The sequence below is a fragment of the Anolis sagrei genome, chromosome 2, assembly GCF_037176765.1.
Source record: "Anolis sagrei isolate rAnoSag1 chromosome 2, rAnoSag1.mat, whole genome shotgun sequence".
Taxonomy (NCBI): domain Eukaryota; kingdom Metazoa; phylum Chordata; class Lepidosauria; order Squamata; family Dactyloidae; genus Anolis; species Anolis sagrei.
Genome location: NC_090022.1, coordinates 24348343 through 24372885, shown reverse-complemented (window position 1 = coordinate 24372885; position 24543 = coordinate 24348343). Strand labels below are relative to the sequence as shown.

General features: G+C 41.9%; 1 protein-coding gene across 3 annotated transcripts in view; it reads right to left on the bottom strand.

Annotated features, from left to right (window-relative positions):
- Nucleotides 1-18113, bottom strand: part of LOC132765132 (C-type lectin domain family 2 member B-like) — a 35804-nt gene extending 17691 nt beyond the window's left edge. For 2 of the 3 annotated variants that reach the window (XM_067463375.1, XM_067463377.1), the window contains exon 1: nucleotides 18063-18113. The gene's annotated coding sequence lies outside the window, so the exon portion shown is untranslated. Of the gene's footprint in view, nucleotides 1-2316; nucleotides 2394-18062 lie in introns of those variants that run through there. The other variant, XM_067463376.1, reaches the window with a different exon arrangement.
- Between the last annotated feature and the right edge of the window lie 6430 nt (nucleotides 18114-24543).

Sequence of the window (24543 nt, the reverse complement as noted above, 5' to 3'; positions counted from 1 at the left end):
TGCCCAGGGGGGAGTCTCTCATTTGGTATCAGCCATTGATTGAGGTTCTGGGTTTGAGCCTGCCACTTTTGGATTCTCGCTTGCTGGGGTGTTCCAGCAAATTTCTCTGTAGATCTTAGAAAACTATTTCTTGATTTAAGTCGTTGACATGCTGGCTGATGCCCAAACAAGGGATGAAACAAGGCTGGAGATGTCACTGTCTTGGCTGCTATTTCCCGGCGGATGTCAGGTGGTGCGATACCGGCTAAGCAGTGTAATTTCTCCAGTGGTGTGGGGCGCAGACACCCCGTGATAATGCGGCATGTCTCATTAAGAGCCACATCTACTGTTTTAGTGTGGTGAGATGTGTTCCACACTGGGCATGCATACTCAGCAGCAGAGTAGCACAGCGCAAGGGCAGATGTCTTCACTGTGTCTGGTTGTGATCCCCAGGTTGTGCCAGTCAGCTTTCGTATGATATTGTTTCTAGCACCCACTTTTTGCTTGATGTTCAGGCACTGCTTCTTGTAGTGGAGCCGTCATGTGACAAGAACCAAGGAGATCCCACCTGAACATGAGGAAGAACTTCCTGACTGTGAGAGCTGTTCAGCAGTGGAACTCTCTGCCCTGGAGTGTGGAAGCACCTTCTTTGGAGGCGTTTAAACAGAGGCTGGATGGCCATCTGTAGGTGGTGATTTGAATGCGATTTTCCTGCTTCTTGGCAAGGGGTTGGACTGGATGGCCCACGAGGTCTCTTTCAACTCAATTTTTTTTTGTCGTGAGAAACTGCAAGTCGCTTCTGGTGTGAAAGAATTGGCCGTCTGCAAGGACGTTGCCCAGGGGACGCCCGGATGATTTGATGTTTTTATCATCCTTGTGGGAGGCTTCTCTCATGTCCCCGCATGAGGAGCTGGAGCTGATAGAGGGAGCTCATCCGCCTCTCCCCAGATTCGAACCTGCGGCCTATCGGTCTTCAGTCAGGGGTTTAACCCATTGCGTCACCGGGCGCTCCTTCCAACTCAATGATTGGACCAGATAGCTGCCTGTCACTGGGCGGGCTGAATAATGGAATGACAGCGGAAGCGACAGCAGAAACAGCCAGTCAGAGCGCTTCTCTTCTGGCCACTTTCCTAGGCGGAAGTAGCCTTGCCTCCTATCAGAATGCTTCCATTCTTCGAGGAGGCGAGCTGAGGTACCGAACGGTAGCGAAAGCAACCAACCAGCGCCCTTCCCTGCTCTCCCCGCCTCCTTGTCCAACTTGAGCGACAGCAGAAGCAGCCAACCAGCGCTCTTCTCTCTCTCTCCGTCTTTTCCGAGGCGGAGGAACTGAGCGAAAAACGGGCGCGATTATGGCTCTCCCTTCCCTGCTGCCGGGATATTACATGCAAGGAGCTTTGGGCTGAGGCCGTGGACCTTCAGAAGGGCTTGCCTAAGGTAGAACACGCCTGGGCCCTTCCACACGGCCCTATATCCCAGAATATCAAGGCAGAAAATCCCACAATATCTGCTTTGAACTGGGTTATATCTGAGGGCCCTTCGACACAGCCCTATATCCCAGAATATCAAGGCAAAAAATCCCACAATATCTGCTTTAAACTGGGTTATTTAAGGGCCCTTCCGCACAGCCCTATATCCCAGAATATCAAGGCAAAAAATCCCACAATATCTGCTTTAAACTGGGTTATTTAAGGGCCCTTCCACACAGCCTGATATCCCAGAATATCAAGGCAGAAAATCCCACAATATCTGCTTTGAACTGGGTTATCTTGAGTCCACACTCAGATAATGTGGGATTTTCTGCCTTGATATTCTGGGATATAGGGCTGTGTGGAAGGGCCTCTAGTTCAAAGCAGATATTGTGGGATTTTCTGCCTTGATATTCTGGGATATATGTGGAAGGGCACTATGTTACTTCTACAGTGTAGATGCAACCCCCAGGCTCCTCCTTTGCTTCATATTCCATCAGCAGTGGTAAGGAAAGGTAGAGAAATGGCTTCATGATGATTTCAAATCCCATCAAATAGGGGCTACTTGCAAATGGGGTCAGCTGCATCATTAAGCAGCTGCCCCAGGCCCCTTCTACACTGCCATAAAATCCAGATTATCAAAGCAGAAAATGCACTTACCTGCTTTGAACTGGATTATCTGAGCCTACATTGCCAGATAATCCAGTTCAAATAAGATAATATGGATTTTATATAGCCGTGTAAAAGTAATAATAATAATAATAATAATAAACTGTATTTGTAACCTGTCTTATCCCCTCGAGGCGACTCAAATGGCAAAGCACACACCCCCCCCCTCGCCCGCCCTCTCTCATTCTCTGTCCTTGCTTACCTGGGAAATCAGCTCCAGACAAACTGTATTCCCTTCAGGATGGGATGCTTTGGCTTTTATAGGCCTCCACAGCCCTAAACCTCACAGGGAGGGACCAGAGGCACCGGGAATCCACCGCCCAGAAAAGGGGAGTCACGGTTTAAGGTGGAGCAAGCATCCAGTGCAGCCCAGAAAAGGTGCGGCCCTATCTATGCAGCACTGACAGCTGGACGTCAAACTCCAGAGGTCCTTCAGCTCCAGTACACTTAACTCCGCCCCGTCAGATCCACTATTGCCCAGCTTTGAAGCAACTCACATGTTTCACTAAATACATAAAAATGGGGGCGTGTTTACATGGGCGAGGGGGGAATCAATGTTTTACAAACTACATGGCTCAAACTCACAAAACAAACACATTGAAGCCAGGAAAAGCAGGATGAATGCAATCAGGATGCATTTGCACTATCAAATAATAATAATAATTTAATAAATTAATTTAAATACAATATTAAAATAATTTTATTATCTATCTAATAAAAGGTTGTATGTTTATATCTACATTTGTATACGATTTCCAAGATGGCTTCCACTTCCAGAGAGCCCTGTGACTCCCACGGATGATAGATCTGGATCAAACTGTGCACACAGACCCCACATGACCGACAGAAAATACTGGAGGGTTTTTTTTTGGGGGGGGGGTGACCCTGGATTTTGGGAGTTATAGTTTACTTGCATCTTGAGAGCACTTTGAATCCCACCAATGATGGATCTGGACCAAACCTTGTATGCAGACGCATTATCACCAACTTTGAAGACTGGTGGGGTTTGAGAAGAATTGCCTCACCATTTTGGGAATTGTAGTTGACCTATACTCAGATGACGCTGTGAACCCAACTGATGATGGACCTAGATCAAACAGCACATATACCCAACGTGACCAAACTTGAACCCTGGCAGGGTTCGAGGGGAAATTTTCCCACTATGTTGTGAGTTCTAGTTCACCTAAAATCAAAGAGTAGTATGAACCCAACCGATGGTGGATCTGGATCACATTTGGCACATATATCCAATATGACCAAATTTGAATATTGGCAGGATTTAAGGGACATTGACCCACGTTTCTGGGAACTGTAGTTCACCCTCAATCTAACAGCACTCTGAACACAATCAACAATGCATTTAAACCAAACTTGGCACAGAAACCCTTCCTGACCAACTTTAAATACTGAAGAACCCAGCGGGGGGGGGGGGGGGGGGATTGACCTAAAATGGTGGGAGTTGTACTTCACAACCAGAGAACACAGAATCTCTCCAATGATGGTTCTGGACCAAGCTTGGTACATGTGTCCATAAGAACCCACTTTACAGCCATGACAGATAATGATGGGAGTTGTAGTTTATCCACATCCTTAGACATTTTATAATGGGTATATTCATAGACTCCAAAACCAAACAATGACTGCTTTAATATTTATCTTTATACAATATCTAACGGACATCGCTGGGTACCTAAGCGAGTGTATAATAAAAGTGAAAACTTCTATGTTTGTATGTATCTATGTTTGTATTTTTTAGGATGGCTCTACTTCCAGAGAGTACTGTGGGGGCCCTTCCACACAGCCATATAACCCAGAATATCAAGGCAGAAAATCCCACAATATGTGCTTTGAACTGGATTATCTTGAGTTCACACTGCCATATATTCCAGGCATACAGCTGAATAAAATCCCACATTATCTGCTTTGAGCTAGAATATATGGCGGTGTGGACTCGGATAACCCAATTCATAGCAGATATTGTGGGATTTTTTGCCTTGATATTCTGGGATATAGGGCTGTGTGGAATGGCCCCCTGTTCAAAGCAGATAATGTGGGGTTTTATTCAGATGTGTGGAAGGGACTGTGTGGAAGGGCCCTGAACCTGACTGTGAATGAACATGACCTCAAAACTTTGAATACTATTTCTTATAAATAGCATTACAAAAGACCTAACCCAGGCCTGAGGTAGTCTATAATAAAAAGGAAAATATGTATGTTTGTATGTATGTGGCAAGTGATTTAATAATAATAATAATAATAATAATAATAATAATAATAAACTTTATTTGTACCCCGCCATCATCTCCCCAAAGGGGACTCAGAGCGGCTTACATGGGGCAAAGCCCGAACAAAAATTACAATATAACAATACAAATTACAATCAAATAAACAACATAACAGTAAAATATAAAACATCAAAGCATATAAAACAATATACACAAAACATAAGAACTAAGCATAATGGCAGATAAAGGGCGGGGCGCATGTACATAAAATGATTTAAAAACAGGGTGAGATAAGAGGGGAGAACTAATTCTAAGGGCTAACTCAGAGAGAGATAGGAAATTAAGCCAACCTTTGTGTGTGTGTGGTGGTGGTGGTGGTGGGGGGTGGGGGGGGGGGACAGGACTCCTGGGACAAGAACATTGGAGGAGCACTAGCATAAAATTATGTGGCTACTCTACTATTTCTGCGATGGCTCCCATTTCCAGAGCACCCTGTGACTCCCACCAGCTATGGATCTGGGCCAAAATTGGTACACAGACCCCCCCCCCCCCCCCCATGACCAACTTTAAGTATTGGTATACTTTTGTGTCAATGACAGATGATAATGGGAGTTGCATCCTTATACATTTTCTACTAGGATTATTCATAAAACCCCAAAATGAAACAATGTCTGTTTCTTTTATCATTACAAAAGATCTACCTGGGGCATTGTTGGGTACCTAAGGCCCATTCCACACAGCTTTATTAAATCCCACAATATCTGCTTTGAACTGGGTTATCTGAGTCCACGTTTGGATAATGTGGGATTTCCTGCCTTGGTATTCTGAGATATAGAGCTGTGTGGAAGGGCTCCTAGTACAAAGCAGATATTGTGGATTATCTGCCTTGCTATTCTGGATTATATGGCTGTGTGGAAGGGCCCTTAGCTAGAGTTTAAGATAGAGTCAGGGGATGTGGTTTTTAAATGTTTTGATGGATTTTAACTGAATGTTTTAGTGCTGGGTTGTTAGTACGTTTTTTCGGGCTATATGGCCATGTTCTAGAGGCATTCTTTCCTGACGTTTTCGCCCGCATCTATGGCAAGCATCCTCAGAGGTTGTGAGGTCACAACCTCTGAAGATGCTTGCCATAGATGCAGGCAAAACGCCAGGAGAGAATGCCTCTAGAACATGGTCATATAACCCGAAAAAACCTACAACAAACCAGTGATCCCAGCCATGAAAGCCTTCGACAATAAATTGTTTTAGTGCTGTTTGTGTTTAATTCTATTTTAATGTTTGCATATTATTATATTTTAAATTGTATACTAATGCTTTTATGTCAAGCTGCTTTGACTCTCCTTTGGGAAGATAAAGTGGGGAATAATAATAATAATAATAATAATAATAATAATAATAATAGTAACTTTTATTTCTTACCCACCTCTTGAGGTGGGGCACAATACAGTTAAAATATATCATTATAAAACATTGTGTCAAATACACATTTTAAATCTTATTTATTTGAAATACAGAAAAAAAAGATTCAAACATAGTAAATACAAGACATGAGTTTAAAATTCATAGCCAGTAGGCCTGCCATTCGATGCCACTTTAACTGCCGTGACTCAAAACTATGGAATCCTAAGTGACAGATGTAGTGAGGCACTAGTGCTCTTTGGCAGTAACTCCAGGATTCCATAGCAAAGTGGTGTCAAATTGTGTTCATTCTGCAGTGTAGATCGGCCCAAGTTCAACCCTAGAAACCCAACATGCCATAGGGAGGCAAGAGGGAGGCAAAGTCAACTGACAACGAATCCTGCCAAGGATAGATATTAGATAACTGTAATAGGATCGCCTTAAGTATAAAAGAAAGAAGGAAAGAGAGGCCTTTTTGCCGAAAGAATTTTGCAGTCAACTGTGGAATAAGAAAGACCTCTGAGGATGCTTGCCATAGATGCAGGCGAAACGTCAGGAGAAATGCCTCTAGAACATGGCCATATAGCCCGAAAAAACCCACAAGAACTGAACTTTCATTACCTTGGAAGATTTGGAGATGGCTGCGCCGCACAGACCAAGTAACCTGGTTTCATCCAGTTTCCCTGGTTTCATCCAGTTATTCAGACACTCCCCCAAGATCCGGTCCCAAGCTCTTCCCCTGCTGGAGGAGGTGGGGTTTCCCTAAACTACTACTCTTAGGCTTAAATGGAATCACCGCATTATACTTCTGCAGTATGGCATGAAAATCCCTGGTGTCAATCTGAATTGCATGTTATCAGGAAAATCACACATAACAATTTGGGTAGAAATGACCTAAACTGCAATTGCTGTTTCCTCTCTTTCTTGCCATGGTTGGACTCTAACCTAGCTGACATATCCACTGTAGAATCAGTGTAGTTTGACACTGCTTTAACTTTTTTTTTCTGTGTCAGACTTGAGAAACTGCAAGTCGTTTCTGGTGTGAGAGAATTTGCTGTCTGCAAAGACGTTGTCCAGGGGACGCCTGGATATTTGATGTTTTTACCATCCTTGTGGGAGGCTTCTCTCATGTCCCCATATGAGGAGCTGGAGCTGACAGAGGGAGCTCAACCCGCTCTTCCAAGATTCTAACCGCTGACCTGTCAGACAGCAGTTCTGCTGGCAAAAGGCTTTAACCCATTGCACCACTGCTTTAACTGCCTCTTGCCCCTGCATGAGGAGCTGGGGCCTGGGACAGTTAAATCCTAGGGCTTGTAGTTATGATGCAGAACTCATCAGCAGAGAAGGTTAATGTGAAAAATTACAACCTCCAGGAAAAACAACAACTCTCATGATCGCATAGCTCTCAGTGGCGCAGTGGGTTAAACCCCTATGCCGGCAGGAATGAAGACCGACAGGTCGCAGGTTCGAATCCGGGGAGAGGTGGATGAGCTCCCTTTATCAGCTCCAGCTCCTCATGCGGGGACATGGGAGAAGCCTCCCACAAGGATGATAAAAACATCCAATCATCCGGGGGTCCCCTGGGCAATGTCCTTGCAGATGGCCAATTCTCTCACACCAGAAGCGACTTGCAGTTTCTCAAGTTGCTCTTGACACGACAAAAAAAAAAAGCCTTGAGACATGGCAGTTGAAGTGGTGTTAAACTGCATTAACTCAACCTTGTAGATCCACCTCTAGAAAGCAATACTATGGCTCTCTGGGCAATCTTTTTAAAAACTTTTTGTAAAAAAGTTCAGCCAAACTTTTATTTTACAAAGGGGCGTGGGGAGTGATTCAACACATGATTTTAGTTTTTGAAACCATTTGGTTCAAATACTATCAACCCACACGCTTCAACCTGGAAATCTATAGCAAGGTAGACTTGGGCCCATCACTCTCTCAGCCGCAGAGAGAGGCAGAGGCAACACCCTTAACAAACCTTGCCAAGAAAAAAAAACAACAAGATTGCCTTAAGTACACAAGAACAAAGGAAGGAGTGATGGCCCTCCAGCCACTTGCCTTGAAAGAAATTTTGAGAGCATTTGAAAAACAAGAGAACATTTGTGTGTGGAAAAGGAATAATAGGGGTGTGCAGAAGGATGTCAGTCTGACCTTGAGAGAGAAAAGAGACACATCTCTCTGTGTGAGACAGAGGCTTCTTCTACATTGTTGTATAAAATCCAGATTATCTGCTTTGAACTGGATTATATGGCAGTGTAGACTCATGTAACCCAGTTCATAGCAGAGAATGTGGATCATCTGCTTTGATAATGTGGATTATGTAGCAGTGTAGAAGGAGCCAGAGAGTCACAGAGTGCATCTACAATGTGTGGGGGTTATGGGAGTTTGATGAGGTACCCGTAGGCTTTGGCAGAGATGGTTAAAGGCCTTGCATTACTACAACTGCCATTGGTGTCGAACTGCATTCATTCTACAATGTAGATGCTCCCCAAGTCTCAAATCTAAATCAGAAAAACCCATGATTTCCCATAAGTCAGGAATGATTTGAAGGCACATAACTACAAAACAGAAAATCAGAGCTCTCTGGCAGAAAAAGAAAAAGCCTTTAAAACTATATATCCCAAAATTCCATAGCATTGAACCATGACAGTTAAAGTGCTTACAAACTGCTAGAATTCTAGTGTGGACACATAATACAAAATCCACAATGGGCAGGTGCCTTTTTGTTCAACCAAAATGCACTAAATGCATCATGCAATCTTTTGAGTATTTTTTTTTCTATTTTCTTTTATGCCCAAGAATAGACTAGAATAGAATAGAACAGCTTTACTGTCATGGTGCTTTTGCACTATGAAATTAAATGCCTTCCCTAGCACACGCCACAAAACAACATATCCATCCCTCCACACCTCAACCACTACCACACAGCCCCCAATTCCACATCAGTGTGAAACCATAGGGTTTAACATAGCCACAGCTCTAGGATAAACCCTATCTCTCAGTCTGTTTGTCCTTGTCTTTGTCACCCTGTACCATCTGCAAGATGGTAATAATTCATTCAAATATGCCAGGTGAGATGGATCCTCAAGCATGATCTGGGTTTTCTTTTTTTTTTTTATTAAGTGTCTTGATGTATTGATGTATTGTCATTGTTATTTTGCTTAATTGTTTTGATTTGCTTTGTTTATTGTTGTGTTATGTTTTCTTTTTTTCTTTTTATTAATTTTTATACCATTTTCTTTTACAGTGAAAGAGGGAGAACAATTATTGTGATAGAAAGTTGTGAAGTTTAGACAGACCGTGGGGGATAAAATGAAGGGTAGGCGGGGTAAGAGAGGTAGGGAGGGGCCCAGAAGTAGAATAGAAAGGATAAAGGGGAGGTAGGAATGGGTGGAGAATGGGATGGGGGTCAGACAAATGTGTGCATCACTTCCGTTCAGTCCGCAGAGGAGTGATTATCTCGTTGTATTGTTCCTTTTTCCTGTTCCTTGCTGTCCTTGCTGTCCTTGCTCTTCTTACCCATCGACTTTTAAGTGTCCAGTTTGAATTTGCTTTTCAAATATTCTTCCATGTCCTTCCAGCTTATTTGTTTGGTCTTACTGAGTTCTTCTATTTGACTCGATAATCTGTCACAAATTCTGAAATCTGTTATTTTCTTTATCCAATCTTCATTAGTTGGGATCTCTTTACTTTTCCATTTCTGGGCTATCAATATTTTGGCTGCCGACGATAAATAAAACCAAATTTTTTTCTTAATTTTTCTTCAGACCTAAATCTGTTATGTTCAATAAATAATATTCAGGTTTGAGCTCAAACTTTGTTTTAATAATGTTTTGTGTATGTAAATGAACCGTCGTCCAAATTTTTTTAATCTTCTTGCAATTCCAATACAAATGGAAATAGGTTCCAGCTTCCTTTCCGCACTTCCAGCACTGCGTATTGTTATTTTTACTAAATTTCGCCAATTGTACAAGTGTCAAATGCCATCTATAGAAAACTTTGTGCCAGTTCTCTACTATGCTGCTGGCTCTAGTGTATTTAAGCTTGACCTTCCATACTTGTTCCCATTCGCTTGTTAGTATAGAGTGGCCTATATCCCTGGCCCACTTGACCATATTTTCTTTTACTATTTCCGTTTCAGTATTCCACTCTAACAGGTTTCGATACAAGATTCTAACCAGCTTCTTATCCTTTTTCATAATTATATCCCAACATGTGTCCTTTTCGCTAAATCCCACTTTTAGATCTTCCTTTAAAGTTTCTTTAATTTGTATATATTGTAGCCAATTTAGTTCTTTATCTTCCCTCTTTAATTCTTCCATAGACCTCAGGTGCCATTCATTGTTGATTTTAACCAATAGTTGCCTGTAATTAAGCCATCTACTTTTCGGTAACTCTCTTTTATGATATGCCTCTATTGGCGAAGTCCACATGGGTATTCTGGGGTAAATGATGTCTTTATACTTGTTCCAGGTCTTTAGTAGGGGGCCTCTTATGTAATGATTAGTAAAGTTTTTTTCTATCCTTGCCTTTCCATAGCTTAGGTAAGCGTGCCACCCTCTGGGTTTTCTTAGTGTTGTGGGACCTATAAAGCTCTTCCCAAATATATTTCTTCATGGGATTGCTATGTAAGATGCAGGATCCCTATAGCAACACAAGCTCCAGCAAAATGAGATGCCCTGTTTTACCATCAGATACACAGTCCATTTAGACTGAGGTGGGCAGCATATGGTCTCCCTATATTGTCAGACAGCTATTCCCATCAGCTCCACTCATAATTGCCAATTGAGATGGATAATGAAAGTTGCTGGGTTACTATGAGCTTTTCAGGATCTATGGCCATGTCCCAGTAGCATTCTCTCCTGACATTTCACTTGCATCTGTGGCTGGCATCTTCAGAGGTTCTGTTGGCAATGAAGCAAGTGAGATGTATATATATATCTGTGGCATGTCCAGTGTGAGAGAAAGAACCCTTATCTGTTTAAAGCAAGTGTGAATATTGAGATTATAAGCCTGAATTAGCATTTGAGTAGCCATAAAGTGTTTGCATCTATATAAATAAAAATGTAATGTTCATTTGTGGGATTAACATAACTCAAAAACCACTGGACGAATCGACACCAAATTTGGACACAATATACCTATCAGGCCAATGAGTGACCACCACTCATAAAAAACACTGAAAAACACAGCGGAAGAGACTTAAAAAGCAAAAAAAAAAAACCCCACTACAAAGCATGCACAAAACCACATATATACACATACACACACACACACAAAATACATATATACAGACTGGGCCACACCAACGCGTGGCAGGGGATGGCTAGTAATCAATAGATAAGGATATCTGCATAGAGGTAGACTGGCCTTTGTTGCCTGGTGGCATTCTCTATTTGGGCTTTTGATTGCTTGTTGTTAACTGGCTTTTGATTGCTTGTTGTCTGGAATTCCCCTGTTTCTGAGTGGTGCTCCTTATTTACTGTCTTGATTCTGGTGTTTTTTTAATACTGGTAACCAGATTTCGTTCATTTTCATGGTTTACTACTTTCTGTTGAAATTGTTCACGTATTTGTGGATTTCAATGGCTTCTCTGTGTAGTCTGACATGATGATTGTCAGAGTGGTTTAGAATTTCTGTGTTCTCAAATAATATTCTGTGTCCAGGTTGGTTGATCAAGTGCCTTTCATGTTCATTGATTCGTGTTTGGGCAATGCTGCGTTTGGTGTTCCGCTATGTAGACTTGTCCACAGTTGCATGGTATACGGGAGACTCCTGCAGAGGTGAGAGGATCCCTCTTTTCCTTTGCTGAACATAGCATTTGTTAAGATTTTCTTGAATGAAAGGTGCCTTTGAAGAAATCTGGTAAACCACACATTTCCATTCTGGATTTAGAAACCAAACTCTTCAGCCACATAAAAAGGGCTTAGTAATTACTCATTTCCCCAACACTTCATGTTCTTAACAAGAGCCTGTAGTATTCCCCAGCTAGCAATTATGGTTTTGACGCAACTATAGCATTTAACCATAAGAACAGGTGGGAAGTCTACAAAATGCACTACAAGGTTTTGTTACTTGGCAAGAGCTGCTTCTGTAGAATTTGTTTGTTCTAGCTATTCCCTACACACTAGTATTTGAGGGTGTGTGCTGTTGTTGTTATGGGCCTTTGACTCAATTTTAATGTATGGCAATCCTATGGGGGGGGGGGATTACTTTAGGTTAGTGAGAGGAGGAATTTACACGTCTTCATGTTCTCCCATTTCCATCCAGAGACAGACAGGAAGAACAAAGATCCCACAAATCTTTTCTTAGCCATTTCAGACACCAGTCTGTTTGCCTTTCAAGTTCTGCAATGTCCTTCCCTGGCCTTTTCCTCCACTAGTGCATTCCAGTTATGTGATGTCAAACTATATTAATTCTACAGTGTAGAGACAAACTTATTCTGAGGAAATATTGCCAAGAAAACTTTAGGGTCTGCATAAGTAGGAAACAACTTGAAGACACAGAACCCCCAATGACAACAACCTGAGACCAAAATATTCTTCAGTTTGGAGCTGTTTGAGAGTTTTCCTTTGTTGAAAACAGTCCCAGGAGTCATGAGATTCGGAGAGGGGAAGTGGCTTTGGCTGCATCTATACTGCAGAATTAATGCAGTTTGAAGTTGTTTTATCATGGGAGCTGTAGTTTAACAAAGTATTTGGCCATTAATCTTTGCCTCCTCAGACTGCAACTCCCAGCATCTTACAGCATTGAGCCATGGTTACTAAAGTAGTCAAACTGCATTAATTCTGTAGTGGAGGTGAACCCTTTGCTTTCTATTGGAGTTGAGAGAACTTGAAAGGCAAACAGACTGGTGTCTGAAATGGCTAAGAAGAGATTTGTGGGATCTTTGTTCTTCCTGTCTGTCTCTGGATGGAAATGGGAGAACATGAAGACGTGTAAATTCCTCCTCTCACTAACCTAAAGTAATCCCCCCCCCCCCAATAGGATTGCCATACATTAAAATTGAGTCAAAGGCCCATAACAACAACAGCACACACCCTCAAATACTAGTGTGTAGGGAATAGCTAGAACAAACAAATTCTACAGAAGCAGCTCTTGCCAAGTAACAAAACCTTGTAGTGCATTTTGTAGACTTCCCACCTGTTCTTATGGTTAAATGCTGTGGTTGCCTCAAAACCATAATTGCTAGCTGGGGAATACTACAGGCTCTTGTTAAGAACATGAAGTGTTGGGGAAATGAGTAATTAAGTTCAGCCATAGAAACCCCTGGGTGACCTTTCGGAAGTCACATTCTGCAATGTCCTTCCCTGGCCTTTTCCTCCACTAGTGCATTCCAGTTATGTGATGTCAAACTATATTAATTCTACAGTGTAGAGACAAACTTATTCTGAGGAAATATTGCCAAGAAAACTTTAGGGTCTGCATAAGTAGGAAACAACTTGAAGACACAGAACCCCCAATGACAACAACCTGAGACCAAAATATTCTTCAGTTTGGAGCTGTTTGAGAGTTTTCCTTTGTTGAAAACAGTCCCAGGAGTCATGAGATTCGGAGAGGGGAAGTGGCTTTGGCTGCATCTATACTGCAGAATTAATGCAGTTTGAAGTTGTTTTATCATGGGAGCTGTAGTTTAACAAAGTATTTGGCCATTAATCTTTGCCTCCTCAGACTGCAACTCCCAGCATCTTACAGCATTGAGCCATGGTTACTAAAGTAGTCAAACTGCATTAATTCTGTAGTGGAGGTGAACCCTTTGCTTTCTATTGGAGTTGAGAGAACTTGAAAGGCAAACAGACTGGTGTCTGAAATGGCTAAGAAGAGATTTGTGGGATCTTTGTTCTTCCTGTCTGTCTCTGGATGGAAATGGGAGAACATGAAGACATGTAAATTCCTCCTCTCACTAACCTAAAGTAATCCCCCCCCCCCCCAATAGGATTGCCATACATTAAAATTGAGTCAAAGGCCCATAACAACAACAGCACACACCCTCAAATACTAGTGTGTAGGGAATAGCTAGAACAAACAAATTCTACAGAAGCAGCTCTTGCCAAGTAACAAAACCTTGTAGTGCATTTTGTAGACTTCCCACCTGTTCTTATGGTTAAATGCTGTGGTTGCCTCAAAACCATAATTGCTAGCTGGGGAATACTACAGGCTCTTGTTAAGAACATGAAGTGTTGGGGAAATGAGTAATTAAGTTCAGCCATAGAAACCCCTGGGTGACCTTTCGGAAGTCACATTCTGCAATGTCCTTCCCTGGCCTTTTCCTCCACTAGTGCATTCCAGTTATGTGATGTCAAACTATATTAATTCTACAGTGTAGAGACAAACTTATTCTGAGGAAATATTGCCAAGAAAACTTTAGGGTCTGCATAAGTAGGAAACAACTTGAAGACACAGAACCCCCAATGACAACAACCTGAGACCAAAATATTCTTCAGTTTGGAGCTGTTTGAGAGTTTTCCTTTGTTGAAAACAGTCCCAGGAGTCATGAGATTCGGAGAGGGGAAGTGGCTTTGGCTGCATCTATACTGCAGAATTAATGCAGTTTGAAGTTGTTTTATCATGGGAGCTGTAGTTTAACAAAGTATTTGGCCATTAATCTTTGCCTCCTCAGACTGCAACTCCCAGCATCTTACAGCATTGAGCCATGGTTACTAAAGTAGTCAAACTGCATTAATTCTGTAGTGGAGGTGAACCCTTTGCTTTCTATTGGAGTTGAGAGAACTTGAAAGGCAAACAGACTGGTGTCTGAAATGGCTAAGAAGAGATTTGTGGGATCTTTGTTCTTCCTGTCTGTCTCTGGATGGAAATGGGAGAACATGAAGACGTGTAAATTCCTCCTCTCACTAACCTAAAGTAATCCCCCCCCCCCCAATAGGATTGCCATACATTAAAATTGAGTCAAAGGCCCATAACAACAACAGCACACACCCTCAAATACTAGTGTGTAGGGAATAGCTAGAACAAACAAATTCTACAGAAGCAGCTCTTGCCAAGTAACAAAACCTTGTAGTGCATTTTGTAGACTTCCCACCTGTTCTTATGGTTAAATGCTGTGGTTGCCTCAAAACCATAATTGCTAGCTGGGGAATACTACAGGCTCTTGTTAAGAACATGAAGTGTTGGGGAAATGAGTAATTAAGTTCAGCCATAGAAACCCCTGGGTGACCTTTCGGAAGTCACATTCTGCAATGTCCTTCCCTGGCCTTTTCCTCCACTAGTGCATTCCAGTTATGTGATGTCAAACTATATTAATTCTACAGTGTAGAGACAAACTTATTCTGAGGAAATATTGCCAAGAAAACTTTAGGGTCTGCATAAGTAGGAAACAACTTGAAGACACAGAACCCCCAATGACAACAACCTGAGACCAAAATATTCTTCAGTTTGGAGCTGTTTGAGAGTTTTCCTTTGTTGAAAACAGTCCCAGGAGTCATGAGATTCGGAGAGGGGAAGTGGCTTTGGCTGCATCTATACTGCAGAATTAATGCAGTTTGAAGTTGTTTTATCATGGGAGCTGTAGTTTAACAAAGTATTTGGCCATTAATCTTTGCCTCCTCAGACTGCAACTCCCAGCATCTTACAGCATTGAGCCATGGTTACTAAAGTAGTCAAACTGCATTAATTCTGTAGTGGAGGTGAACCCTTTGCTTTCTATTGGAGTTGAGAGAATGTGACTTCCGAAAGGTCACCCAGGGGTTTCTATGGCTGAACAGGGACTCAAACTCTGGCCTCCTAAGGCCCAAACCACCAGCCCTTAAGGCTTGCTACGAATTGTAGTTGGGGGAAGAAGATAGGGAACTATGACTCCCACAACCCCAGCGGAAGATTCAGGGATTGCCACCTAGAAAGGAAGCTACTTTTTATGCTAAAATTACTTTGAGATACTTCAGGTGCATCTATACTGTACTATTTACTTTATTTATTTATTTACTTTATTTCTATACCGCTTTTCTCAGCCCTTAGGCAACTCAAAGCAGTTTACACAACAATGCAAAATATCACAAAACAGTATAATGCAATTAAAACAGATTATAACATCAACAATTAACAACAGTATAACAATCATAACGCCTCAACAATAAAATCAGAATCCACTCTCATTATCCATTGTTCCGTATTCCTATGTTCAATTTCACTGTTTAGTCAAACGCTTGTTCGAATAGCCAGGTCTTCACCTTCCTCTGACACGCCAACAGCGAGGGGGCCAATCTGATGTCTGCAGGTAGGGCATTCCACAGCCGAGGGGCCACCACTGGGAAGGCCCTGTCTCTCGTCCCCACCAGGCGCGCCTGCGATGCAGGCGGGACCGAGAGCAGGGCCTCCCCAGACCTGGTCGGTTCATAGGAGGAGATGCGTTCGGAGAGGTAAGTAGGGCCAGAACCGTGTAGAATCACAGAATCAGAGTGTTGGAAGAGACCCCAAAGGCCATCCAGTCCCACCCCATTCTGCCATGCCATGCAGGAAAACACAATCAAAGCATCATCAGCAGATGATCATCTCTTCTTAAAAGCCTCCAGAGAAGAAGACTCCATCACCCTAAGAGGCAGCATTAATACAGTACAATATCATATTTTAAAAAATATTTTATTTAAAAAAACAAAATAAATAGTTACACAAGAATAATGAAATGTACAAACACGTTTTTTACATTTTTAAACAACTACCCATCTACAACCTCAATAGTGAAGAGTACGGACATCACACTGGCAATGAAGATCCGCATAGTTAAAGCAGTGGTATTCCCCATATTAACCTATGGATGCGAGAACTGGACCATAAGGAACGCCAAGCGAAGGAAGATAGATGTTTTACAACTCTGGTGTTGAAGGAAAATTCTGAGAGTGCCTTGGACCGCAAGAAGTCCATACTCCAGGAAATAAAGCCCAGCTGCTCACTGGAGGGAAGGATATTAGAAGCAAAGATGAAGTCCTTTGGCAACATCATGAGAAGACAGGAAAGCTTAGAGAAGACAATGATGCTGGGGAAAATGGAAGGAAAAGGGAAGAGGGGCTGACCAAGGGCAAGATGGATGGATGGTATCTTGAAGTGACTGACTTGACCTTGAAGGAGATGGGGGTGGGAGCTCTGCAGGCTGACAGCCGGTTCTGGTGTGGACTCTTTGTGTGTGTGTGTTGGGAGTGCCTAAGAAAGTGCAAATCGCTTCTGGTGCGAGATAATTGGCTGTCTGCAAGGACATTGTCCAATGTTTTGATGTTTTACCATCCTTGTGGGAGGCTTCTCTCATGTCCCCGCATAGGGAGCTGGAGCTGACAGAGGGAGCTCATCCGCACTCTCCCTGGATTCCAACCTCCAAATGTCGGTCTGTTGGTCTTCAGGGTTTAACCTATTGCACCACATCGGGGCGGGGGGAGGGGGGCTCTTTGGCATGGGCTGGTCCATGAGGTGATAAAGAGTCAGAAACAACTGACCGAATACACAACAAACTCATCTACATTAAACCTGCAACAAGTAATTATCTACTAAAAAATAACAGAACATGAACATAGGACTATAAAAACACAAACAAAAATATGGTTTAACCCATTGTGCCACTGCGGGCTCCTTTGATGTGGGCTGGTCCATGAGGTTATAAAGAGTTGGAAACAACTGACCAAATAAACAACAAACCTATCTATATTAAACCTGCAACAAGTAATTATCTACTAAAAAATAACGGAACATGAACACAGCACTATAAAACACAAAAACAAAAACACAAAGCAAAGAAAAGAAGAAGAAGCTAATTTACAAACACTTAAGCGGCTGAGGGGGGAAAGGAAGGGGCCCGAGGCTGTTAGGAATGGTGGGAGTTGGAGTCCAAAACACCTGGAGGGCCCAAGTTTGCCCACGCCTGTTAGTAAAAATACAGCTGCCAGGTTTTCATTGTATTGGGCCATAGCAGTTCAAGTAATGTCAAAACTGTATTAATTCCCCAGTGAAGATGTACTCAAGGCAGGGCAAATATGAACTGCGTCACAGAGAACCTGAAGCCACGACTGCTCTGCTCTTTTAGTTACAACTTTACTTGCTGAATGTTCTCCCTACGGTGGGTCCAGGCCCACTTTTGCAACACTTTGCAACAAAGTTCCTGCTCTATGTTACCGGTAATTCACAAAAGGGGAAAACAAAGTAATTCAAGAAAGGATTTGAGCTTTAAAAAGCACATGGATCCAAGCCGTAAAAGACTTGCTTCAAAGCACTGAGCGTCACTGACAACTCGAGATAGGATCGCTTTAAACTTACAAAAACTCCTCAGCTACTTGTTGCCAAAGGGAGTTTTGCATGGAATGGAAATAGTAAGAGAAATTTTCTTTACCTTGGGAAGTTTGGAAACACTTCCTTCTCGTCTGATGCTCTGACGTTCTGCAGCCCAAAATGACTCAGTTTCCTCGGCTTCCAGGCTTTCCTAGCTCCGCCCCACTATTGAATCCTGGGAGTTGTAGTTTGGATTTCTCTGTACTGCTACATCTGGAGTCACAGGGAGAAATCAGCCCATTATAGACCTGAAGAAAGTTACCGTATATACCAGGGTACTAGACGACTTTTTAGGCATGTAAAACCTTATAAAATGTTGGGGGTCGTCTAGTACGCCGGGTATAAAATTAAAATAATAATAAAATTACTTAATATGGGTGGGAATGCCCCCAAGTGAAGAGTTTTTGGAAGGATATATTTATTGAAGTAAACAACATTATAGGATCAAATATTACTCTGGATGCTACGTTAGCATTATTAGATGATGAATCTAGAAACAAGTAAGAAAGAATTGGTGATTATTTTGCTCACAGTGGGAAGAATCATATTAGCAAGGAACTGGAAAATAGTAACTAATCTAAAACCGGAAGCATGATATAGGGAGGTATGGGAGCCTTAAATGATAAACTAACAATGGAAATGAGGGTATTCAGGGGGGAAATTAACAGATCGGATTTTGAAGCATACTGGTCGGTCTTTCTTAAATATGCTTTAGAGAGCGAAAAGGGAAAACAATATAACCCTGTCGATCTGGAATTTTGGATATGACATTTGATTAATGGTTGATTTACAAATATATGGTGAAGGAAGGGATACTTGTTCAGGCCTTGGTGGTGGGGTTATGTGTTTGTAAAATGTTCACTGTTTTGTGTTTTGTTTACACTGTAAGTTGTTATTGTATGTAAATAAAATCTTAATTTTTTTTAAAAAAAGAAAAAAATACTTAATATGGCTGCCTTGGCCTTGGGCTCCCCTCCTCCTCCTCCGCCTTGGCTCATGGCGGCCTCCTGGGCAGGCTCCCCATTCTTCCTCCCTTACAGGCTGCCTTCCTTGCACAGGCCCATGCCTCTCCTTTGTTGGTGGCCGGGCCCCTGGGCTGCTCAGGCCGCACTCCTTCTTCCTGTCCATGCCTTGCGAGAAGTGCCTCTTCTCCTGCGAGACAACATTGTTCCATCTGAACATGAGGAAGAACTTCCTGACTGTGAGAGCTGTTCAACCGTGGAACTCTCTGCCCCAGAGTGTGGTGGAGGCTCCTTCTTTGGAAGTTTTTAAACAGAGGCTGGATGGCCATCTGTCAGGGGTGATTTGAGTGCAATATTCCTGCTTCTTGGCAAGGGGTTGGACTGGATGGCCCATGAGGTCTCTTCCAACTTTTTTTATTCTATGATTCTATGAGCGCCAGAGGTCCTTCTGATCAGGCCGCTCTCCTCCTTCCTGTCCAGGCCTCGCGAGAAGTGCCACTTCTCCCGCGAGACGTTGTCTCGTGGGAGAAGAGGCACTTCTTGCGAGGCCTGGACAGGAAGAAGGAGAGCGGCCTGAGAAGCACCTGGTTTGGGGAGTCATCTTAAATGGTGAGTATATCTCCAACTCACTATTTTGTTTGCTAAAATTGGGGGGTCGTCTTATAGCCCCAGTCATTTTGTACCCTGGAATATACGGTATACTTTTGTTGAAGGTAAAAAAGGGAAGTCTCAGTCCTCATTTCTCTTTTGTTTGGGAGGCTCTCTGGCATCCTTCACATCCAAAAAGAAATATACAGCAGGGTCTCAGTTAACCGGAACTCTCAAGCAACAGGCAAAAAATTCAAAGAAATACTTATTTTAAAAACATTTTCATGATACAGCAAAACAGTAAACATGTGTTATATTTACTTAAGTATGTCTTTGTCTTAATTTACTTCTAAATACTATAGAATTATAGAGTTGGAAGAGACCTGGTGGGCAAAGAAGCAGGAAAATCACATTCAAAGCACCCCTGACAGATGGCCATCCAACCTCTGTTTAAAAGCTTCCAAAGAAGGAGCCTCTACCACACTCTGGGGCAGAGAGTTCCACTGCTGAACAACTCTCACAGTCAGGAAGTTCTTCCTAATGTTCAGATGGAATCTCCTTTCTTGTAGTCTGAAGCCATTGTTCCGCATCGTAGTCTCCAGGGCAGCAAAAAACAAGTTTATTATTATTTATTTCTATAGTACTTTTCTCACCCCTGGGGGGACTCAAAGCGGTTTACAACATAATAAATGGCAAATTCAATGCCTCACACATATATAAAAATATCACATATCTAAATCAATAACATATAACTGTAGATAAAAATAGTTAAAAATTCTCTCCCTCCTCCCTATGACTTCCTCTCACATATTTACTCATGGCTATCATGTCTCCTCTCAGCCTTTTCTTCAGGTTAAACATGCTCAGCTCTTTAAGCTGTTACTCATAGGGCTTGTTCTTCAGACCCTTGATCACTTTAGTTGCCCTCCTTTGGACACAGCTTGTCAACATCTCTCTTCAATTGTGGTCTGACCAAGGCAGAATAGAGGGGTGGCATGACTTCCCTGGATCTAGACACTATACTCCTATTAGTGCAGGCCAAAATCCTATTGGCTTTTTTTGCCTCCACATCACATTGCTGGCTCATGTTTAACTTGTTGTCCACTATATTTCAATATCCATTTCATGGTATAGTATAGTATGGGTTATAACAGGCATGGGCAAACTTTGGCCTTCCAGGTGTTTTGGACTTCAGTTCCTAACAGCCTCAGGCCTCTTAAGAAGCTGAGGGGGGAAAGGAAAGGGCCTGAGGCTGTTAGGAATTGTGGGAGTTGAAGTCCAAAACAACCTGGAGGGCCTAAGTTGGCCCATGCATAGTATAGTATTGGTAAGGCTTATTTTTAATAGTAACTGTCAAGCAACCACAAACTTCCTCCAGTCTCAATGGGAGCTAGTTAACTGAAGCCTACTATATTGGAACCTAAAGCTAACTTCAAAAAATGTGGCCAAAAACACCAAGAACAGAGGCTGGATGGCCATCTGTTGGGGGTGCTTTGATTATGCTTTTCCTGCATGACAGGGGTTGGACTAGATGACCCAATTCTGTGATTCTATGATTCTAGGAAGCCTGGCCCTTGTGTTCTTTAACTTGAGGTCCACTGTTACCAACAGTGCTATGGATTTTGAAGAGGCAGGAAGAAACATACCAAGAGGAAGGTGTGTCAAGCAAACCCGTCATGAACGCTTTCCATCTGGAAACATATGTCCTCAGGTTAGAATCCAGAGAGAGCATGGATGAGCTCCCTCTGTCAGCTCCAGCTCCCCATGCGGGGACATGAGAGAAGCCTCCCACAAGGATGGTAAAACATCAAAACATCCTGGGCAACATCCTTGCAGACAGCCAATTCTCTCACACTAGAAGCGACTTGCAGTTCCTCAAGTGGCTCCTGACACCAAAAAACAAATAAACAAACAAAAAAATCAACAACACCTATGTCCTCACTGTGAAATAACATGTGGAGCCAGAATAGGTCTTAACAGCCATTTACAAATCCCTTGACAAAACAATCATATGCAGTCACAAGTGATCATCCATGAACAAATTTGCCACAAACCAAAACCCACAATCCACACGACATTGTAAATTCTGTCAGTTCTTGTGGGTTTTTTCGGGCTATACGGCCATGTTCTAGAGGCATTTCTCCTGACATTTCACCTGCATCTATGGCAAGCATCCTCAGAGGTGAGGTGATTGTAAATTCTGGTTGCTTGAGAGTTACTATTAAATAGGCCTGCCTAATACTATATCCCAAACTATGCCATACCATGAACTCTGTATTGGCTTGATATTAATATTGGAATACAGTAATTAAAACAAATGAAGACAAACTTAATTGAACACTTTATTAAAAAAACAGATCTTGTTTATCTATTGTATCATTTATTTGATTTTCTGTCCCTTAGTTGAGAGTTCCAGTGTTTGAGTTCCAGCTAACCGAGACCTTACTGAACCCTGTTTTCCCATCTGATGCATTACTGGTGTATTAAATTATTCTCTTAAATGACAGCAACTGTATGTTCCAGCTCCATCCACTTTGGCAATTTGTCATTTATAGTTGGCAACTTCCATCAGCATTACTCAGAGTTGGCAATGGAGGTGGATAATGAAAGATGCTTTTGAAGAATATCTTACAAGCCACATGTTCCCTGCTCTGGATTTAGAAACCAAACTGTTCAACTACATAAACAAGGTTTATAATAATCCCTAACTGCCCAACACTTTATTATTATAAGTTGGTATTTAATATTTCCCAACCAGCAATTGTGGTTTTGAGGCATTTAACCATAACAGCAGGTGGAAATGTGAAGACTGTCGCCATTACATTAGAACTACTCCTTGTAGGATTGGTTTGTGCTAGCTTCAATGGACATACTTAGTATTCTTTTTGGGATGTCTTGACTCTTAACAACCACAGGCCCATAGATTTTATCCATGACTAGCCGTCCCCTGCTACGCGTTGCTGTGGCCCTGTCTATTTACATGTGTTTTGTGTGTGTATATGTGTGTGCATATATTTGTGTATATATGTGTGCTTGTGTATATATGTGTGTGCCTGTGTATATGTATGTGTGCATGTGTATATGTATATAGCTGTGTGTGCATGTGGACATGTAAATATGTGTATGTGTATATTTGTGTGTGTATTTGCATATACACACACACACACATATATATACACACACCTGTGTGTATGAATGTATGCATGTGTATATGTATATCAGTATATGTGTATCTATATATATATGATGTATTTTGGGGTTTTCTAAGTCTATTCCGCTGGGGTTTTGTGTGTGTGTGTGTTTAGGGGTGATGGACACTCATTGGACGGTTAGGTGTATTGTCTCTAATTTCATGTCAATTTGTTCAGTGGTTTTTGAGTTATGTTAATCCCACAAATGAACATTACATTTTTATTTATATAGATTTCCCATGGTTATGTAATCCAGTTCTCTCAGGTTCCCACCACAGGTTTTTGCTTCTCCAGTGCCAAAGGATAGTCAGAAAAATGAGTCTCTATCATGTTGTGATGTAATAAATCCCATGCTGGGAGAAAAGTGGAATATAATTAAAGTTAAATTAAATTAAAAAATAAACAGCAATTTGAGATGCAGGGCGATAATCATACTGCCTTGCAGATGTTGCTTAACTGCTGCTCGCAGCATTCCAGGAATCACCATCATCATGAAGATAAGCAGTGTGAGGATAATATGTTAAGTTACAATTAGAGGTGCAGAAGAAAGCTGGTTGAAGAGAGTTGACAACTCTTATGGAACAGTCATATAGATATGGTGATTTGAATCAAAGTGACCACAGAAATTCCATATATGACTCAAGACACAACCACATTAAACAAATCAAAAGTTAATAGATCACAAATTTAGAATCGGAAATAATTAGTTTTTCACTTTCTGGTATGTAAAGAGAATGTTAGGTGAGTATGTTTGGTGAAAGTAGTTAGCTGTCTAGTCTCAGTTCAGTCCTTTGGGCTTCTAGGGAAGAGTTCAGGCTTGATTTGTTCTAGGAGCCACTGATTTGTCTGTTTAATAATCCATAGTATCTGAATAACTATCTTCCAACTGTCTTCACTGACCAACTTTTTAAACCATGCTTGGAAATTGGAATATGAATATGAAATGGCAACTTGTTTAAAATATTTAACTGAATGAATGTAGATCAACCCTCAAAGTGCTCTCAGACTTGGAGGTGGGGATTAGCCACCAAGTGGTATTGCTTATGGGTTGTCAAGCTATCAATGCCCACTTCAAAACCAAGTATTGTCTGAAAAGCTGTATTCTATGTAAACAGCTTCCTGGCTCTTTTAAAAATTATGTTAAGCATTCTGCTTATGCAACATTTTCCTTGTAGCTTATAAGAAACTTCAGTCCAAGGGGACTAAAAATGTAAGCCAGGAACGACAATACTAAAAGTGATTGAAAATAAATGCTTATCTCCATATTGATAGACTGGTTTGTAAATAAAAGTAAAGGTTTCCCCTTGACATTCAGTCTAGTTGTGTCTGACTCTGGGGGATGATGCTCATTTCCATTTCTAAGCTGAAGAGCCGGCGTAGTTTGTAGACGCCTCCTAGGTCATGTGGCCAGCATGACTGCATGGAATGCCATTACCTTCCCACCGAAGCAGTACCTATTGATCTACTCACATTTGCATGTTTTCAAACTGCTAGGTTAGCAGAAGCTGGGCCTAACAGTAGGAGCTCCCCCTGCTCCCCCGATTCGAACCACCAACCTTTCAATTAGCAAGTTCAGCAGCTCAATGGTTTAACCTGCTGTGCCACTGTGGGCTCCTGGTTGTATCTGATGTAAAAATACTGCAGGTTAACTAGAACAGATTTAATATGCAACACATTGCTTCATTAAGTGGTCTTAATTTCCAAATGTAATTTCCATTCAGAATTGGAATAGGAAAAGGAAGTACATAAGAGGTGACTTGGGTCCATATTTGCAAACACTTTCTTTTTAACTAGTCTTGTG